The sequence below is a fragment of the Erinaceus europaeus genome, chromosome 3, assembly GCF_950295315.1.
Source record: "Erinaceus europaeus chromosome 3, mEriEur2.1, whole genome shotgun sequence".
Taxonomy (NCBI): Eukaryota; Metazoa; Chordata; class Mammalia; order Eulipotyphla; family Erinaceidae; genus Erinaceus; species Erinaceus europaeus.
Window position 1 is genome coordinate 26,691,863 of NC_080164.1, and position 15,545 is coordinate 26,707,407.

General features: G+C 48.0%; 1 long non-coding RNA gene across 1 annotated transcript in view; it reads left to right on the forward strand.

Annotated features, from left to right (window-relative positions):
- LOC132537461 (uncharacterized) overlaps nucleotides 1-15,545 on the forward strand; it is a 317,125-nt gene that overhangs the window by 281,660 nt on the left and 19,920 nt on the right. The window lies entirely within an intron of this gene.

The window sequence follows — 15,545 nt, forward strand, 5'->3', positions numbered from 1 at the left end:
ACCAGAATGTATATGCAGTCCTGAGCTGAGGTGAAAATGGCCTCTTAGTATCCCGAGCAGCTCTGCTTTTACTTATGTATTTTGGCCTCCAGTGAGATTATTTCACAGAATACCTTGAAGAAAAAAAGAAGGCCTGAGCAGGATTAAATTCAGACAGATTGCTGCTATCTTGATCTTAGCATTTAAGGATCAGAACCTTCTTGTACTAAGACCTGGAAGTTGGGGCCTGGCGGTGGTGAGCCCCACTGAGAGCACATATTCCAAGTTGCAAGGACCTAGGTTCCAGCTCCCCATCTGCAGAGGGAATGCTTCACGAGGGGTTGAGCAGGTCTGCAGATGTCTCTCTTTCTCTATCCCTATCTTCCTCTCCCCTTCCAATCTCTCTCTGTCATATCAAATAAAATAGAAAGAAAAAAATTACTTCTGGGAACAGTGATGACTCTGATGGCAAAACAAACGAACAAGCAAGCAACCCAAGGGCCAGTGCTCAGGGAAAGAGCTCAGCTGACAAAGCATAGGACTTGCATGCCCAAGGCTCCTAGTTAAGTCTCCAGTACTGTATATACTTTCTCTCCCCTCTGCTCTTGTCTCCTCTCGCTCTTGTAAAGCTTTCTATCATGTGAAAGAAATAAATATTTTTAAAATAGAAAGCAACATGTCTCACAAAATGCACCATAATTCTTGTCTTGAGCCTGAATCACACCCTAGTTCCTCTGAAGCATTGCCCTCCATGGAGTCTGGGGAAACACACCCACTGCCTTTTTCAATTGCTTGTTTCCAGACTCTGATCTCGTGGAGTCTCATCTCCAAGCTGTGGCCTCCAACCTTTCTTACAGGGCTAGGGTGCTCTTAGCTCCAGGCCTCCTGGGTCTGGCCCCCTCACCCCATGTCTTGTTGTCCCAGCCCATCCAAGTACTTCAGGTTCGGCTCATGGATGCTTTGCAGACAGGCAAGCAGGGAGCAGAGAGAGAAGAGGCATTGGGGCAGCGGCGGCCTCATTCACAACAGGAAGGCGCTCTGGTTTGAATTTCCTGTGGGTTTGGGGTAGGTCCGCTGGCTAGGGAGGCAGCTGCATGCAGGCTGAGTTTGCCTCCAGCCTGCTGCACACCCTCTCCTGAGCTGCCAGGGAGCCCTGCTTTGCAGGCACAGGATGGAGGTGTTCTCTTCTCCATTGGCCCCTGTGGGAAGGGCCTCAACCACACAACTGGAAGAAGCCGACCAGGAGACAGTCCTGCGTCTCATGGAGCACATACAGCCACAGCCTCTCCTGGCCTGCCAGTAAGCTTTTCATCTCTGAGGACTTCTAGGGCCATAGAGAAGGGCCTGGAGGTGCAGAGAGCCAAACCCTGCACCTGGTTTCCTCAGTCACTAGCTCCTCCTGTCCTGTGCTCACCTAGGAGCCAGGAGTTCAGAGTTTGTTTGGATCAGCTTATTGTAATCTCAACATCCCTTTTCTTTTTAAGATTTCATTTACTTATGAGAGAGAAAGAGAACACCAGAGCATCACTCCAGCATGTGCAATGCTGGAGGAACTTGGGGCCTCTTGTTTGCCAGTACTGTGCTTTAGACACTGAACGCCCAGGTCGCAATGGCCTTTCTCTATTCTGATACATGGCACCTTGGGTCCTGTGAGACATTTCATTGTGATGTCTTTTCTCTTTAGGCTCCTACTGCACTGGCATCATTTCACTTTGGTTTTGTGTGTCCAAGTTATAAGTGTGTATTCGGAGTCGTGATACCCTATGTAGCCATGCCCCTCCCTCCAACTGAAATCCACAAGTCAGAAGGAATCCCACAGTTGGCCATTGCTGGGGGCTGGGGAAATCCTCTGCTGTCTAGATTCTTCTGGAACTAGACAGGGGATCCAAACACTGGGCAGCTCAGCAAAGGAAAAAGTCTAGCTCTGCTCTGGGAGGGAGGGAATGCTGTGCTAGTCCACTGTTCCTTTAACTCCCAATAGGAGTTATTTTGCTAAGGAAGATGCCAAGTAGCACGAGTACAGCTTCCTCTTACTCTAACTCTTCTCCTTCCCCTTCCCTTTCTCCTTCTACACTCCCCCCCTTTTAATTTCACTTTTTTTTTTAAATGGAAGCAAAGCTGAGCTCTGCTGATGGTAATATAGAAGACTGAAACTGGGACCTCAGAGGTCCAGGCAGGAAAGCCTTTTTGCATAATCATTGTGCTATTTCCCCAACCCTACAAGCACTTCTTAAAACAAAATTTATTTATGTGTATATTTACTTATTTATAATGAGAGAAAGGGAGGAGAACAAGAGAGGTAGAGATAGATAGATAGATAGATAGATAGATAGATAGATAGATAGATGATAGTCAGCTCTGGCATAAGGTGGTGGCAGGGACTGAACCTGGGACCTCTGGGGACTTGGGCAAGTAAGTTGGTTCTGTAACAGGCTGAGCTGTTTCCCTGGCCTGAGAAGAACTTCTGATGCTAGATTTTTCTGGGGGGGGAAGGGGGAAAGGGGAGTGGGGGGCTTATTTGCAGCAATGGGGCTGTAGGCAGGGCCCCAGAGGGAAACTTTATTACCTAGTGCCATCTCTGGCCCTGTGAGCTTCTCTCCATGCTTTGTCCTTCATGATACAGAGCAGACATTTGTCCCAGTTGGGGGAAGGGTCAGCTATGCTGGGCTTCATGGGTCTAGGAAGATGTGTTAGGTGGGTCCTGGCTGAACTCAGCAGCTGCTTCCCTTAGGAAAGCCTGGGTGAAGGGGTGTAGGGGTCAGCTGATGGAGCCACTTTGCAGTGGAGGAAGCAGGAGGCAGGGTGGGGGAGCTTTGGCTGTGCCCAGATAATGGCTGAACTTCTGGCCTTGGCTGGAGGATGGCGGCGAGTGACAAGGTCAGGGTGGATAGAAGCCCAAGAGGAAGTGCTAGCTCTGACAGCCTTCCTGGACCCTCTCTCCTCCCAATTCCTGCTTCTGCAGGGTCTGGAGTCCAGTGCTTTTGAGCCCCCTATGGTGGAATCTTGGGAGGATAGAATAGACCCGTAGATGCCTGGGGAATTCTTCTCTGGGCTTGAGCCTAGTAGACTGAGGGAACCTACACTCTCAGTGGCTGCAGTTGGACAGGAATTTTGCCTGTGCTTTATCCCAGCTTCCTGCCTTCAGGATCTGTGGCTGGAAGAGGTTTGGAAAAAATTTTTCTCCTTGAGTCCAGGAAGGCGACTGCACAACCAGCAGTTCCTGAGTGGGAAGAGAGTTTTACTGTGACTATCTTGGTCTTTTTCATTTTGGCCAGAGAGGTTGGCTTAGCAGTGGGTGATTATGAGGCCCTGGGCTGGTTCCCAGCTCTGTAGGAGATAGTGGAGCTGTGCTCCAGCGTCTGTCTCTCTCTCTCTCTCTCTCTCTCTCTCTCTCTCTCTTTCAACACAAAAAAATGAAGTGGGTAGGTCCATCACCTGTGATCACTTGGATAGTGATCCAAGTTTGAGCCCAGCCCACACTGCATTTAAAAAAGTTTCTGTGCTGTGGTCTCTCTCTGTGTGCCTCTTAAAAAAAAAAGGAGAAGAAGAAATGATAAAACACAGATAATATGGAAACATTAAAACAGGACAGTGATGAGCTCACCTGCTAGGCTAAACATGGACAGAGCAGTTTGTGGCTTATTCAACACATGCCATAATTAGGTCCCTTCACTCTCCCCACCACCTCCACTTTTTTTTTATCCACAGTTTTTTTTATCTGAATTAGGAGAACAGCAAAAGAAAATAAAACAGGAGTGAATTTAATCTACCCTTCACTAAATGGTCTGTAGTCTGGGGGTTAGGCAAAGGAGATGAAAAGGCAAGAAAATGCACCTACATCAATGTACTCCTGCAGAAGAATTATAAGAGAAAGCCATCTCTTACTGGGGGATGTTGACTGGCTGCTTCTTCCTGTGAGTGTGACCATGCGCATGACACACACACCACACAGACCACACACACACCACACACATCCCTCATACACATACACACACCTCACATAACACATACACCACAGATACTTACCACACCCACAACACACACCACATAGAAAACACACCCAAAGCACACACCACCCATAAGCCCTCCAGATGGGCAGACCCCGCTCTACTCTCTCTGCCCGCCTCAACTTTCATATTTGCTCTCCACTCATTAGAGAGATGCTGTGCCAACCTGGGCTGATTCTGTGGGGGCATCACATGGTGCTGAATCCTGACAGCCCAAAGCAAACTCGGGGTTGAGGGCTGGGGGGAGACCAGGCAGTGAGGAGCAGCTGCAGGAGGGGCAGCAAAGCACTGCCCATCCTCAGAGCCTCTGGGTCCTTCAAGAAACAGGTCCCAGTAGACACGGAAGGGAAGGAAAGCTGGGGGGTGCTGGAGGAGAGGTGGAGAGTGGCAGACCCTCCCCCTGGGAGTATCCCCACTCCATCCCCTCCTCTGTGCTCTGAGGGGACCCAGACAGAGCCTGGCTGAGCAGAACCCCAGCCCTCTCTATCTCTAGGGTAGTTCCTGATGGGGGACCCCACTTTCTGTCCATGTGCAGAGCATGCCCCCCACCCCAGATGTGCAGGTTTCCAGGAAAACTCCTGTGTGTGTAGCCCACAGGCCACCTAAGCTCTACTCAGCCTAGCCAGCACCCCACCCGGCTGTCCGCCTCCTCTGTCTCCCAGAAACTGCCCCAGCAGCCTGTGCTCTCAACTGCCCCTTCAGCCATTACCCTCGAGCTGTCCCTGTGGCCTTGAGGACACACCCACACAGAGAGGCTGGGAAGAGAGAGCTGGGTGCAGAGCGGCTCTGAGAAATGCTTGGGTGAGGCTGAGGGGGATGCCCAGAGTTGCAGTTGATGCTAAAGAAACCGCTCCATGGGCAGGACTACCTGGTGCCAGTGTGCAGGCCAACCCTCCCCGTTCACCTGTCCATCATCTGTCCATCTGTCCATCTGTGCATCCATCCATCCATCCATCCATCCATCCATCCATCCATCCATCCTTCCATTGCTGCATGTATCTATCCACCCTGCATCCATCTTTTCCCTCCCTTGCTCCCTCTATTCCTCCCTCCCTCTCTGGCTCTGGCAGAGCATGGCCCCCAGGCAGGGCTGCAGAGCACAGAGCTGCAGAAACCCAGGACTGGCAGAGAAAGTCACCCTGCCACTAGGTTTGCTTGGCTGCCACAGCCACGATCCTGTTGCTAAATCCAGAAAGGGGAGAGGGGTTTGCCTGGGCCATCAGGGCAGCCTGCTGGGGTCTGTCCTCACCCATAGCCACAGGAGCCTCAGTTCTGGGGGTCTGTTGTTAAAATTCAGTGGCTCCAGCTGGGCGGGCTAGGTTCACGGGTGGGTAACAGAGACGACCAGAGATGTACGGCTGGGCAAGGAAGCTGTATTTCTTTATTCAGGAACAACGATTCATAAACTAAGACAAACTAATCACCAAACAGAACTCTGCTGTTTCTTTGAGGCGGCACAAGCACTCCCTCTTACTCTGGAACTCAGGAACTCAGGAACTCTGGCGGGGTTCCTTCGGGGCGGGGCCAAGCAGGCCCGCGAAACTAACTGGACTGATCTAATTCTCTCGGTGGGGGAGAACTAGAACCCAATGTAAAGCATACAACAGGGTGTCTGCCTGGGGCCCCTTCTAAAAGTTGGCTACACTCCACAGGGCATCTCTTAGGAGCCCTGGGGTTCCCAGGCCAGCCTTGAACCACCTGCAGCTGACTCAGCTTCTCAGCCAGAAGCCCCTTAGTGGCAGGAAGGGAGATATCGCCTCAGGTCTGGGTGGAAAGGGAAACTGAATCACTTGGGTTTCCATTCCTTTTCTTCTTTCGATACAGCTTCTAGGTGCTGAAGGTGTTGGCCTTTCTGTGACTCAGACATAATCCTCTCCAAGGCAGAAGACTCATATTCAGAACAGGAACACATCTTTTCTCCTTCTCAGCTTTAAAGGGGAGAGAGCTGGGTTGGGGAGACAGCTCAGTGAGAGAGCACAGGACTTGCATGCGCAGCACCAGACATGCCAGGACTGAGGGGTGCTCTAGTCAATCTTGTGAAATGGTAATAAAACAATAATGATACGATGATGATGACGATACTGCAAATCTTCCAGCCCCTCTGAACCTCAAACTCCTGTGTCCCTCCTTGCCAATCCCCAGCTCCTGGCTTGGGTTCCGTTTGCTGTCAGCCTTGAGAGGCAACTGATGTGTCCTCCTGGATTTAGAAAGAGTTATTTCTTATTTAATCCCAACACCCAGAGAGACATCTATACAGATCACAGCAGAGAGCTCCCTCTAAGCCATCTGCTAGCTAGGGCACATGTAGATGCTAAATTTAGGGACAAAAATACTTGTTTCTCTGCAAATAATTTTGCGATCTGGGGCATTTGTTAAAGGAAGAGTAGGCGTCTCCTGGCTGTCTCAGATGAACATCTGAATCTGAAATGTGTTCAGATGTCTGTGTATTCCCTTCTGTGAAAGACTCCCTTTGCATTTAGTTTAAATATATATATATATATATATATATATATATATATATATATATATATATATATATATATATATGGGTTGGGCTGTAGCCCAGCAGGTTAAGCGCATGTGGTGCAAAGTGCAAGGACCAGCGTAAGGATCCTGGTTCAAGCCCCCGGCTTCCCACATGCAGGGGGGTCGCTTCACAGGCGGTGAAGCAGGTCTGCAGGTGTCTATCTTTCTCTCCCCCTCTCTGTCTTTCCCTCCTCTCTCTATTTCTCTCTGTCCTATCTAACAATGATGGCATCAATAACAACAAAAGAAATAACTACAACAATAAAACAAGGGCAACAAAAGGGAATAAATAAATATTTTTAAAAATATATATATTTATGTATATACAGAAAATTTAAAAGTCAGTGCAGTTGGCTTTTAAATGGGGAGGTGAGCACACATTTAAAATGGGAGTGGGGGTGAAGGGGCACAGCTGGTAGAGCACACACATTACCATGTGCTGCTGGGAAATTGTGCTGATGCATTCACATCTGCCATGTTGTCCCCTCGGGCTACTGCTAGTTCCCGCGAGAGTTGGGACATTCTCAGAGTGCCTGTTCCGCCATGTTGTGCACTCAGGGCATTGTCTATTTTCCCGGGATATATATATATTTTTAAACCAGCACATTGTGCATCTTCTTTTCTTTTTTTTTTTATTGTTGTAATTATTATTGTTGTTGTTGTCATTGTTGTTAGATAGGACAGAGAGAAATGGAGAGAGGAGGGGAGGACAGAGAGGAGGAGAGAAAGCTAGACACCTGCAGACCTGCTTCACCGCCTGTGAAGCGACTCCCCTGCAGGTGGGGAGCCGGGGAGAGGAGGAGAGTAAATCTGATTTGAATTAATATCCTTGAAAAAGCAAGCCCAGCAAAGAAAAAATGAAGTCCAATTAGCATCAAGCAATTTCCTTCAAACTGAGAGGAGTGAAAACCCGAATCTTCAGCCTGAAAAGCTCCTCTATCCCAAAGATATGAGACAGGACACCTCAGTTCTGTCATGAAAATTAAAGGGTAAAACACTGGCCCTTTAATCGATCGGCCAGGAACATATATCATATACACTCTGTATGTGTGTGAATTTGGACTTTTCCATAATGTCACCTACTGTCAAAGACAATGTAGGGGCATCTACTCTGCTCTGAAAAGAGGGAAGAACCCAAGGACAGGGTGCCCTAGAAGGGTGATGGGTCCTCATCCTCAAAGGTGACAGACTCAGCAAACAGCATAGTCACAGGCACTTCTAGGAGGAAGAATATTAAATATTACTCAAAATGAAAATCAAGCATCTAGATTTGTAAGAATGTGACAAGCACTAATCCACTTCCCAAGGTCTGGAGGTTCTAAATTCTAGGGATGAGGGGCATCCTGGGGGTTGTGCAGTTTCTGGGGTTACCACAGATGGACTTTGCTGTCAGCCTCCTCATGTGCAGGATTTTACCCTTTAATTTTCATGACAGAACTGAGGTGTCCTGTCTCATATCTTTGGGATAGAGGAGCTTTTCAGGCTGAAGATTCGGGTTTTCACTCCTCTCAGTTTGAAGGAAATTGCTTGATGCTAATTGGACTTCATTTTTTCTTTGCTGGGCTTGCTTTTTCAAGGATATTAATTCAAATCAGATTTATTCGTCTTCATATCTAGTAGTTCATTTCATTTACTTATTGATTTATTTGCCACCAGGGTTATCTCTGGGGTTGGATGCTAGCACTATAAATCCACTGCTCTTGGAGGCCATTTTTTTCCTTTTTTTTTTTTTTTTAAATATATTATTCCCTTTGGTAGGACAGAGAGAAATTGAGTGGGGCTCGGGAGACAGAGAGGGAAAGAGACAGAAAGACACCTGCAGCACTTGCTTTACCACTTGTGAAGCTTCCTTCCTTTGGGTGAGGAGCAGGAGCTCCAACCTTGGTCCTTGTACACAGTAACATGTGCACTTAAGCACATGCACCACCACTTGGCCCCTGTTCATTTCTTTTTCTTTAAGACTAATGCTTTATTTGTTTTATTTGCGAATGAGAGTTTCAGATGAGCCAGAGAGGAGACACAAGTCAGAGCATAGCTCTGGTACATGTGGCCTCAAGGATCAAACTGGCAGTCTCAGGCATGGTAGGTCATTGGATAATATCCTACCAGTTGAACTATTTTCCCAGCTGCTATTGGCTCATTTCTAAAGATTTGTCTGGGGGCTGGGAAGGTAGCATAATGGTTCTGCAAAAGACTCTCATGCCTGAGGCTCTGAGGTCCCAGGTTCAATCTCAGGCACCACTGTTAGGCAGAGCTGAGCAGTGCCTTGTCTTTCTCTACCTCTCTCATTAAATAAAACAAATAATAAATATTAAAAAAAATTTTTTTTGTTCTTTCCTCTTTAACTTGACTTACCATGAATCTCTGTCTTTCTCCTGTAAATAGTTTGAGCTACAGCAATAAACTCTGGTCTTTCTTAGAGTTTCTCAAGTATTTATTAAGTCCTTAATGATGATGTTTGAGACACCCATTTATTCCCTCAGGTCTGCAACCTTTCTCCAACTTGGTAGACTGTTGTTATTATCAGACTTTGAATCCTTATTCTATCCAGACTACTAAGATATCCCAGAGAAGGAAGTAATTTTCATTCTGATTCATGACTATTATATTATTTTACTATTGTTTTTGTTTTCTTCCTTACCATACAATGTTTATGTCCTAGATGTGCCATTTCTACCATGTTCATAGTGTTTTTCATATGTCTTATTTGTGTGAATACACTGAGTGCTACTTCATTTTTTTCATATCATTGAAAACAAGTTCATTTCCTCCCTTCAGTTGTTAGGTGATGACTGGGTTTCCCTGTGTTCTGTACATTCTTCTAGAAACCAGGAGAATGACAGCAGAGGAATGCAGCTGGGAAAGTTCCAGTCTTTATTAGATAACCTGGACCCTGCTCATTGTCTGGGAACTTCGTCTACGATATTTTGTCAAGGTCTAATGGGTGACTTGCACCTTTTCTGTGGGAACCCAGCCTTGACCTTGGCCCGTGCAGCCTCAGAGTTCTGTTTGCTGCAGAACCAGCCCGTGTCTCTTCCTCCCAGCTCCCACCACTGCCTCCCCACTCCCAGCTCTTTAGTTTGTGAAGGAGAGAGATGATGGCTGGTTTCTTCGCATTTACAAGCCCAGCCCAGCCCAGAGCAGCCCAGCAGCACCACTTCTGGGGGGCTGGGCAGGGTGAAAGCAGGGCTGCTGCTTCCATTTACAGTCATTTGTGTCTTTCTTCCTCTGACAGCCAGTTTTCAAAGCTGATTGTATTAACCTCACCTCCTTTCCTGGCTTTGTGGCCCAGCAGGAATTCCCACCCCTGCTTTAAACACTGGGCTTTCCTTTTCTCTCTTGTTAAAACACCAACTAGGTCTTAATCTGCCATCTTAAAGCCAGGACAGGATATAGCAAGACATACTTTCAAGACATGCTTTCAAGAACTACAATAGGGTGCTCGCTTCGTCAACATATATACTAAAATTGGAACGATACATGATCAATAAAGTTGTGAATCATAAAAAAGAAGGAGGAGGAGAAGGAGAAGAAGAACTACACTAGGGGCCAGGCGTTGGCATACCCTATAGAGGGCACACATTACAGTGCACTGAGACCTGGGTCCAAGCAGGTTCCCATCAGTAGGGGAGAAAATTCACAAGTGGTGAGGCTATGCTGCAGAACTCCCTCCCTCTCTTTCTCGCTGTCTCTCTCTTTATCTCCTCTCTGCCCTCATTTTCTCTCTGTCCTATGGAAAATAGAAATAAATAAATAAATTTAAAAGTCAAAAAAGGAACATAATAGGTGACTTAGATGCAAATTCCCTACTGTGTGATTTGTGCTGTCAGTTCCTTTCACTCACTGAAATGCTAGTTTGGGTCAACTATGTCGCAGGCCCTCACCACTGAGCTTTTCGTGAAGCAAACCTGGACCTTTAGTTACTCGACCATGGAGCTGAGACTGCAAAGGCTTCTAGACTTTGAGATGAACACAGTGGAGTGAAGCCTAGCTGTGTGCTTGCCTCCATCTAGGCTGAGCCTATGTGGGTGAGAGCACCAGGTCCACAAAAACACCACTGATGGCAGCGGCAACAGGAGAAGTGGCAGCCCTCTGAGGAGTGTGAGAGCCAGAGCCCATGAGGGCAGTGGCTGCAGCTTGGTCACAGTCTGTCGATGGCAAAGAGCCTGGAGCCAAAGTTGCTGGGGGGGGAGGGGAGGGTGCTTCAGACACAAGGAATGGATGAGTGACAGTGCTGACTCTTGTCCCCACCCATATCCCCAGTCTGAGCGTTTAAATGGAGGAGGTAGGGGAGGGACACAGGAGGAGACTTGGAGAAACTCTGTGAGAGAACGCCCCCAAAGAACAAAAGAACAAGAAGCAAGAAGAGAAGGGGGACTGGGTGCCATGCATCTGGTAGAAGACACATGTTAACGTGAGCAAGGCCCTAGGTTCAAGCCCCTGATGCCACCTGTGGGTGTGGGGGACCCTCACAGGTGGAGATGCAGTGTTGCACACGTCTCTCTCTCTCTCTCTGTGTTGCCCATCTCCTCTTAATTTCTCTGTATCTGTCAAAAAACTAAAGAGGAAAAGAAAGGGAAAAAAAAGAAAGGGAGGGTGAGAGGAGACATACAGTGGTGCATGCAGTTAAGTGCATATAGTACCAACTGCAAGGACCCACGCAAGGGCCCAGGCTCAAGGCCCTGCACTCCCAACTTGCAGTGGGGATGCTTCAGGAGCTGTGAAGCAGTTCTGCAGATGCCTATCTTTTTCCTTCTCTATCTCCTCCTCCTTTCTCAATTTCTGTTTAATCAAATAAAATAGTAAAAAGGGGGGTCAGAAGGTGACACACCTGTTTAGGTGCATGCATTATAGTGCTCAAGGACCCAGGTTCGAGCCCCCCGGTCCCCACCTGCAGAAGGAAAACTTCATGAGTGATAAAGCAGGACTGCAGATGTCTCTTTGTCTTTCTCCTTCTCTATCACTCTCCTCCCCTCTCAATTTCTCTCCATCTCTATCCAGTAATAAATAAAAAAATTTTTAAATTATAAAAAAGGAAAAATGGCCACTGGGAATAATGGTTTCACAGTGCTGGCACTAAGTCCCATCAATAACTATAGAGGAAGGAAAAAAAAGAAAGGTAAACGGTCTTCAGAAGCAGTGGATTTGTCGTGCAGGAATCGAGTCCCAGTGATAGTCTTGTTGACAACAAGAAAAGAGACAGAGAGAGGAAGAAGGAGGGGAAGCAGAAGGGGAAGGGGAAGAGGGAAAAGAGGGAGAAGAGGAAGAAGAAATTGAGCCAATTTTGGTAATCCTAGATTACTGTGATGATGCTGTCTTTTTGGATTCGGAGCACTGATTTTGGGGGGTGGGGATGTGCAGTGTGCTCTGAAATCCAGGCAGGCTTCTCAGCTCTCAATAAAACCACTCCTCCCTGTTCTGGGAAATAGCTTTGCTGTTTGTGTTCTCAAACTCTAAAGTTTATGTCTGAAATGAAATCTTCTTTTGCCAACAGAATCTTGAATTCTTAGCAGATGTTTGAAGCAGCAACAAGGGTTTTCAGGTTTATTTTGCAGTCTGAGTATTGTGGACCAAGGCACCAGTTGTCCCCAAAGTCCCTGGCCTTTTCAGTTACAGAGGGACTGAGGAAACAGAGAACAGTTGGACATGGAGGAGGAGAGGAAGGTAATCAGTTGGAGAGAGGAGTTGGAGCACTCATCAGCTCTGCAGGTGGGGTGGCAGGGATTGAACCCATGGCTTCAAGCATGTACTCTACCACTCAGCCACTGCCTGGGTCACACCAGCCTATTTTAATGAAGTCATACTGTTAAATTTCCCTCTGAGTCATATTTTTCAGGTTCACGCTAGAAAGCTCATCACTCTATTGTGAGACAGCTCCCAGTAGAGTGTCTGCTTTACTGTGAACAAGGACTTGGGTTTGAGCCCCTGGCACCCATGGGAGCAGCATGCAGTGGTGGGGGGATACTTCATAAGTGATGGAGCAGTGCTGTGGTGTCTCTCCTCTCCTCTCCTCTCTTCTTCTCTCCTCTCCTCTCCTCTCCTCTCCCCTCCCCTCCCCTCCCCTCCCCTCCCCTCTCCTTTCGTCTCCCCTCCTCTCCTCTCCTCTCCTCTCCTCTCCTCTCCTCCCCTCTCCTCTCCCCTCCCCTCCCCTCCCCTCCCCTCCCCTCCCCTCCCCTCTCCTTTCATCTCCCCTCCTCTCCTCTCCTCTCCTCTCCTCCCCTCTGTCTGCTTGTATCTCCTCATCTTAAAATTTAAAAAGAAAAAACAAGACAAGGAAAAATAGTTGGCTGGGATCAGAGGAGACATAGAGTCCTGATGTGTGTGTGTGTGTGTGTGTGTGTGTGTGAGAGAGAGAGAGAGAGAGAGAGAGGGAGAGAGAGAGAGAGAGAGGGAGGGGAGAGAGAATGAACTTCATTGTGAGTTAAAATGCCCTCCCAAGCCTTGATCCCAGCTGGCATAATTTGTTGTGAAAAATCCATTGTATCCATCCCAAAGCCTTCATGGAAGATGAATAACCAGGCCTAGGTTTTTCCTGGAAAATAAACCATCTCTCTAGCATTGCTGTTTGTTCTGGTTGCAGAAGGCTGGGCTGGGGCTTCGGGGTTTCTGGCTGGTCTGTCACTCAGCACTGCCCGGTGGACAGCAGATGAAGCCAGGCGTGTGGGAGACAGCTGCTGAGTGACAAATGCCTCCTTGTCTCCAAGGTGCTTCTGTTTGTGTGGGGGCCTGAGAGTTCCTGGCACCCCTGGACCCCCCCCAATAGAACTTGTGAGTCAGATCAAACCAGAGTCTATTTTTAAGTGCACGTTAGAGGAAAAGGGCCAGGAATTCCTTTGCGAAGCAGAGAAGCCCTGAGTAAGGCACAGCCACTCCAAATTTGGGAGAAACACCGTGAGGGAGAATTCCAGGGCTCTGCCCAGATCAAGTCAGTCTGAGTCAGGCGCTGAGGCTGGCTCCTTAGGAAGGGGTGGGCCTGGTGGAAACAATAGGAAGGAAAGCGAGAAGAAGCCAGAACCCTGAGCAGACACATCTGTTGGAAGGCAGCTTCTGAGCTGAGTGCTGAGCTCCATCCAGGGCTCACTCTGTGCTCAGGCTTCAGGATGAGTCTTGCTAAGACTCCTAGGACCAACAGAAGGCTCTAGGAATACCTGGTCTCTGTAAATAAAGAACTCGGAGCAGTGACTTCTCAACAGGCTGCAGTAGGTGGAGCTCCCTGATTGAAGCTTCCAGAATATTTAGGGGCCAACAGGTTATAACCACAAGGTCAAATACTGGGTCCCCAGCCTCAGCTGTGGTTCCCATGTGCCACCAGTCCTGAGAAGTGGTGGCTTTGTTACTGAAGGCTGAGGTTTAGTGCTGGAAAGTCCAAATTATTTCAGATGTCAGAGTTGATGCAAGAAAATGAGTTTATTTCAGGGGTTAGCAGTCTGAGAAGATGACAAACTCATGTCCCAAAGTCCTCTTACTCTCTGGCTGGGGCTTGGGGTTTATAAAGTGGAGGGGGAGCAGTCTCAGAACTAGAAAGCAGCTAACCATGCATGAGACCCAGGTTCCAGCCCCAGTACCACATGGGAGCACCATGGGTAGTCCTGGGGAATATCCATAGATGCTGGAGTGGTACAGTGGTCTCTCTCTAAAATGAGGAATAAAAACTTGGACCCAGGAGGCTGCCCAGTAATAGTATCACACAAGCATGAGGCCCTGGGTTCATGGGGATCATGTAAGTGACATAATTAAAGGGCAGGGTGTCAGTGGGGGAGGCACCTCTCTTTAGGGGTATCCTTGCTGCTTGCTACCTGGGGTTCTCTTATTGTGGGGGAGATGGAGGAAGCAGGGCAAAGGGCATGAAGGTCCTCTTTAAGCTCTGTTGGTTAGGTTCTAGACAAATATTCACATGGAAGAATTACAATAGAGTCCTTCAGTTTCAGGGGGATGAACATTTATTAAAGGAAAGTAGAGATCGGAAAAGAGTAAGAGAGAGAATGAATGCTCTGGGTTTCCCAGCTCTCCTACTTTCAAAGTAGGATCCAGGGGATTCATCAGAACTCTAGAAATGGACCTACCTTATGACCAACAATCCCTCTTCTGGGAATGTACCCAAGGAAAACAAAAACACTTATCCAAAAAGACCTATGTACACCAATGCTTATAGCCATGCAGTTTGTTAATAGCTCAGACCTGGAAGCAACACAGATGTTCCATGACAGATATAAGGAAGCTGTGGTACATATACACAAAGGAGTATTATGTGGCTGTGAAAAATGATGAGGTCATCTCCTTTGAGGTATTGTGGTCAGAACTCAAAGCACCGTGTCAAGACAAACCAGAAAGAGAAAAACCAACACAAGATGATCTCACTTTTAGGTAGAACTTAAGAACAAAGAACAATAAGGGAAAACATAAGGTAAGACTTGGACTGGGGGTGGTATATTGCACCACAGAAAAGGACTCTGGGGAAGGAGGGAAAGGGACAGGATGAAGAGATGTTGGGGTCCTGGGGTGTCTCCTGGGGAGATGAGAGGCTGTGCCTACCTGTTAAAGACTAGACTATAAACCATTAACCACCTAATACAATAGAATCTAGTTTAAAAAAGAGGAAGAAGAAAGAAAGGGAGAGAGAGAGAGAGAGAGAGAATAAAGTGGGTTCCAAGGACCCTGAGGAGATTACCTCCAGCCCTTGTCTCAGTCACTGCACTCCTCAGCAGTCAGGCGGGAGGGGAGACCTCTTGGTGTCTGGCCCCTCTTCATGGCTCCTTGCAGGGTGCAGGGGGAGGGGTTGCTAATGTCTTTCCAGCACCTTCCAGGGGTCTCTCCCTAGGCTGCCCCCAACACCCTCCTACTAGGGGGCTGGCGGCTTACAGAAGCAGCTTCTCCCCTAAACCAGCACCCCCCCCCCCATTTTCCCTCATTCTGTGGGAAAGTGAAGAACCTCAAGTAACCCCATCATCTATCTGGGGGTCCTGTCTCCTGCTCAGATGGTGGTGAATGGGCAGGTCCTGGAGGAGGGTCCCCACTGGCTGGCTTCAGAAGCCG